The 5,991-nt window shown below is 35.1% G+C and overlaps 1 long non-coding RNA gene across 1 annotated transcript; it reads right to left on the bottom strand.

Annotated features, from left to right (window-relative positions):
• Positions 1–1,502: 1,502 nt before the first annotated feature.
• On the bottom strand, positions 1,503–4,741 carry LOC149771166 (uncharacterized). The gene is made up of 6 exons (XR_016418402.1): positions 4,515–4,741; positions 4,080–4,169; positions 3,027–3,223; positions 2,369–2,526; positions 2,066–2,172; positions 1,503–1,613 (listed from the first exon to the last, which is right to left on the bottom strand). It is a non-coding gene; the product is annotated as an uncharacterized LOC149771166 (long non-coding RNA).
• Positions 4,742–5,991: the final 1,250 nt, after the last annotated feature.

Genomic DNA, 5,991 nt, shown 5'->3' on the forward strand with positions numbered 1-5,991 from the left:
TAATTAAATCACTGTTGTAATATTTATAATGAGTGAGTCTGCACAAAGGAATTTCATACAGCTAAACTAGCTCAACAACTAGAGGCAATTAAGAAATATATCCACATTCGTGATTCTGTCAAATTGCAGGTACAACAACATCAGGAAGCTCAAGTGGCATTTACAGAAGGTAAAGAGCCGCTATACTTGTTATCTTTTTAGGGATGTGCTTGGATTTTGCCCTCAAGCTGGAGCAGTCATAGGATATATAATAAATCGCCACGGTCGGAATTTATCCCCAAGCTGGGGTAATCGATGGGTAAAGTCTTATCCACAGTCGGGGTTTTATTCAAGCTTCAGGTGCAAGTTTTTGTGCATCTCCATGCCGTTGCATAAAACACAGTTACACGTTTTTTATATAGATATTTTTCAGTTGTAGACAGGAATGATAAGTATTTGCGAGTGTTTGAAATGAATGGGTTCATTATGAATTGAGTGGCACTACATTTCAAAAGCAAAATTGGATTGAAATGCAAGAACTGTAGTACGGAATTAGTGTTGGTTCTGGATCGTAGAATGGAATTGTGTGTGTGTGATTGGATTTTTAACGTAGCTTGAATAATTTTTCAGTCATATTGCTACGATGTCTGCAGTGTGGCAGTTTATAGTGATGTATAGCACTGGGGCATCATGCTGCAAACATGTAGTATGATGTTGCACCCAGTCACATTATCCTGACACCAGGCCGATCAGTCCTAACACTAACCTCTTAATGCTGAGCGTCTAGCGAGGTAGCTGTTAATACCATTTTTGTAAGTCTTTGGTATGACTTGGCTGGTGTTTGAACCCATGACCTCCCGCTTCTGAGGCGGACGCTCTAACCACTAGGACACCGGAGTGGTCAGAATGGAATTGTAACAATTACAATGGAAGCAATTTGTATTATGCTTGTTGGGGCATTCCTCACTGATGGCTGTCAGTGACATCATCAATGGGAATGTGTAACAGCCACATTTTGTAAGAACAAGGTGTAGTTGGTGAACAATACAGACACTTTTCTGCCATTTCCACTGGCATCTTCTCATATGATGTTATTTAAAAACACTTCCTACAATATACTCACAACATATAAAACCTATATGCAAATCTGATGAAAGCTGCTTGTGTTTCTGAAACACATATTCCATACTGGTGGCAAGAATGTCCAAATCTACATTACAAAAATGAAAACATTACCATCCATCTAGGAGTTGCAAATGTATGAAATCCTCTTGTTCGGTAGTTTTACTAAGAGGCTTTACAGCAGGACCTTCCATTAGATTCAAATGTGGCAGGTAAGTTGACAAAGTAGGGTGGGGGGTTGGGGGGGACCTACCCCAATGGGGATAATTCATTTTTTTTTAAAAGTAGCATGGTGTAAAGTAAAAGTAGATGGGCTGATAAGGAATCCACTGAATTTACAGACTAAAGGTTCAGACATTTGTTTTTAAGAGAAAAATGAAAGAAGGAAACAATACAACAGATATTTTAATATGACTTTAATGTTTATTTTCTAGATTTAATTAAGATTATGAATCAGAATCAGTCTCCAACTCCACTGTAAAGTTTATCTATTACTTCTTCTGCTCAGGCACCTGCAAATTAAAACAAAATTGTAATGCTTAAATAAAGCCGTATCATCTCAGCACTAGTTACATATGCAGAAGTCATGTTAATCAGCATTATAAAAATGTATGAAATTTTCTTCACTGCACTTGTGCTTCCCTTACTATCGTTAAGCCATGATACAAGATAACTTTGCACTTACTTGTCAGTTCTGGCAAGTGGATGGTGCAATCAATTTGCACAAAGATGAATTTATTTCGTCCAAATATTTCATGTGAATAAAAATTCCAAATGGAGGCACTTGTCCGATTAGACAAGATATATGCATATTGTAGTTAGCTGGACTCTAGCTCTGATAGTCCTGGGCAATAGGATAAGCTGATTTTGTTATCAGTTTAGAAATGCATCCGCTTTGCAAATACTATGCTTTAAAAGACGAAACTGAATCCAATATTGATGAAATAAGAGTCATTTGTATTACCTTGTTTTTTGTCATTCTGCGTTGGTTGGGTGCATATTTGAGGGTCTCTGATATGGTCTCTTCCATTCCATTTGCCTTTGCTTTGCCATTAGTTTTCAAGCAGGCTTCTGCAAGAGTAATACAATGTTTTAAAATAAGTTTCACAACAAAGGATGCATTGCATTTTTCTAAATGCCAGCAATAATCAATGGAATATTTTTAAAACATGTACTTTGAAATGTGGTCTCAAGTTAGTTTATCAATTCATTTAAAAATCTCTGGCAAGTCACATGAAAAACACAATTTAAATCAAGCCATACTTACTTATCAAAACCTGACATATCACAAGCTCTTGAAATGCTTTTTTCCCTTTACGTCCCTTTGGACTATACTCTGGCCAGTCTTTTTGTTTTAAGCTTTTTCATCATCCTGCAGACACTATCCCCAATTGTAAATCTGCCAAGGGAGCTCAAGTAGCATATCTGAAAATAATAATAATAATAATATTACTATTTTTTGATTTTGATATTATTATTAGTAGTAGTATTTCATGATCGATGTGACAAAATATGCTTGTATATAGTTACTTTTTGCCATGGTTTTGCAAGCAAATTTAATTTCTCTAACTTGAAAAAAATTTGATAACATTAACTATGCAACACAATGTACTAATAGCAATTATAAACCAAATTAACCACCGTGAATCTATTAACTTCATAAATGACATTCACTCAAGGATTGAATTAAAGTAGCCACATAATATGTAATAGTGTATATGTAGTAAAATACCTGTTACATGTTCATCTCTAAACATGTTTTGGCCTACATCCGTAAGACAAAACAGCCGACCACTACATGTTCACCCCACCCCCAAAAATAACTATACAGGCACTGCAGAACTTGCATGATGCATATTGAGGTTCACAACAGCAAATAAAGGTTATAACAGTTTTTTTAAATAGAAAATAAAGCCCCAATTTACCATCTTCTTGGAGAGTTTGGGATTCTCCTCCAACCTCTGGCAAAGGCCCTCTAGTTCCTCCACTGAATCACATGGCATTGCAAGAATTGCTTCTCTATATTCTGTGTCTGGACCTTGTGTATGAACTTGGAGGGCCAGCTGCTCCAACAAATTCTCAATATTTGTGTCCATTTTCGTAAGTACATTGAACTGGAAATCTGTAACAGATTTGTGATGAAATTAGTTTTGAAAGATCAAGATCATTATTATAAACTCCTTAAAAAGATCTGTACAGTGAACATGGGTTTAACAATGAAATATATTTATTGAATGAAATACATGGTTTTTGTACAGTTTATATGAAAACTTGTCCCTATAATCCTTTATTTTTTTATTCCCTGGATATGTTGTTTCACTGCTGGTGTCTGTAAAGTCTGCATTCAATGTAGATGGTTTAGGCGTCTGACTTACACAAGACAATGGTATACATCAGAAAGAAAAATAAAAAAAAAAACCAATGGAATGATGAACAGTCGACACATCAATGAAAAACAATTCATTGTTTATTTGCACAAATAAGTCTTGAACAGTATGTTTTATGACCTATAATTTAATTAATTAACATCTCACAATGTTCTGAAATAACAGTATCTAAGCTACAAGAGCTTGTGCTTTCATGTCATAATCCTCCATTTTGCAAACAAATTTTGATGTTGAATCAATGTATATGACCTTAGCATTGAACACTAACATTCAAAATGTCTACAAGATGACAAGACTATTATAAACTGAAGTGACAACAAACCAATGAGTTTTACGTGCATTGAACATGAGCATTTTACAATGCTACAAAATGTGTTTTTAGTGTATGGCCACAAATTACCCAACATTTTGTCAAACATAAAACAGTTCTACTACCTTAGATGAGAATTAAATTCATAAATACAGTGTATAATTTACTTACTCGTATTCAGAGAGCTGTAAATGAAATAAGAGATTACATAAAAGTCAACACCTGTAGTATTTGTTTCATTATTCTATAATGTACATTTTTTTCCCATCCTCAATACTTACTACTTGCAGAGGAACTGGCAGAGAGAAATCTTTATATTCTCCACTCCAGAGTGGATGGGGATGGTGATGGTGTTGTCCTTCTGGATGCAGCTAAGAGTATAAAGATTATCACTACTCCTTAATTGCAGTAAAAAAGAAACAAAGAAATCAGACTGGATTTTTTGGCATGTAAACAAAATGCATACTGGTTGCAATGACCACTGTATATAAAGCAGTGATACAATATATCACAAAATGCATTCTTTTTTAACAAATCATCTAATCTCATATATACAGCATCATGAGTAAGTAAGTACTCTTAAACACATCTTATTAAACAGACAGAAAAATGATGAAATTTATACATACTTTTGATAAAGAATTTCCAATTGTGGCATGGTATAAAAGCAATTGATAAAAAATAAAAAGAGACCAGATAAACTAAATAGAACATACCACCAGGATAAGAGGAAATCTTGGAGTCTGCAAAATACTCTCCATTTCAGGAGGTTTTGGATGAGATGGCTGACCAGAAAGGTTTCCACTTGAGATTTTCATCTTTTTTCAGTTCTTCATTTTCATCTGAAATATCAATGAGAACTTGTAAATACTGTATGAGTCCTTGAATACACTGACTCCTTGTGACATACAGGGTTTGCAGAACAATCGCTAGCAATATTCACCACTTTTAAATCCAGCTGGTGAATTTTCACCATGAAATGCATCCGAATGCAGTGAATAATCCTGGATTAAAGACAAAATAGTGTACAGAAATGTGCAATAAATTAGTCAAGCTCCAGACAAAACAAAGATATTGTTTATCTCTGATTCATAATGATTTTTCTTGTGCTACACATTTTACCAATGCAAATTACATTGAATTTTGTAAATTAAATGGTACAATTAAGATATGTATGTCAAAAGATTACTAATCTTCAGCTTTCCAATTAAAGCTAAACACAAGTATCAAGTCATGTATTTAGTCTCTCACCACCAATAAATGCATTTTTAAGTAATCATCCTAGAGTGCACCAAAGTCATGTGAACTTGATCCAATTCCAACATTACTGCTGCTTGAGTGCTTAGATCCAGTATTGCCTTCACTAACTGATGTTATTAATACCTCTCTCTCATCAGCATAATTTCCATCATTTTTCAAAACTCCCATTGTAAAACCTCTGCTGAAGAAACTAACACTACACCATAAGGATTTAAAGAACTACTGCCCGGTTTCTAATTTCAAATTCATACAATAAATCTTACAAAAGGTTGTTCAATCCCAGCTTGCATCTTGTCTGAATTCAAAGAGTCTTTTTAGCAATGTACAATCTGCATATCGCCCTTGCCACAGGACACAAGTTGTGTCTGCAAATAGATTACACTCCAGCCCAGTTGATCTATGTTGTGGTGTTGCACAGGGGTATGTTCTTGGACCTGTTCTCTACACTCTATACACTCAGCTGCTCTCAAGTGTCATAGATCATCATCCAGTGTCTCACCAATTGTATACTGATGACACCCAAATATACAAATCTAGCCACCCAACTGAAGTTGATGCTACCATCCAAGGTGTAGAGATGTGCATTTCTGATGTGAAATCATGGATGACTTGTAACAAGCTGCAGATGAATGATGATAGAACTGAAGCCATTCTGATTACAACACAAAGACTTTCTCATTCACATCCTTTACCTCACACAATAAATATCAGCAACACCAACATTAAATTCACACAACCAGTACAAAACCTAGGTGTTACTCTGGACAGTACTCTCACATTGCACCAACATGTCATGAACATATGCAAGGCTGCATATCTTGAGCTGAGACGCATCAGCTCCATTCTCAGATATCTTTCAGCTGATGTCACTAAAACACTTGTGTGTTCATTACTACTTTCAAGACTGGACTATGGTAAATCAATTCTGTCTGG

The sequence above is a fragment of the Sinohyriopsis cumingii genome, unplaced genomic scaffold (genome assembly GCF_028554795.1).
Source record: "Sinohyriopsis cumingii isolate HCF-2022 unplaced genomic scaffold, ASM2855479v2 utg002080l, whole genome shotgun sequence".
Classification (NCBI taxonomy): domain Eukaryota; kingdom Metazoa; phylum Mollusca; class Bivalvia; order Unionida; family Unionidae; genus Sinohyriopsis; species Sinohyriopsis cumingii.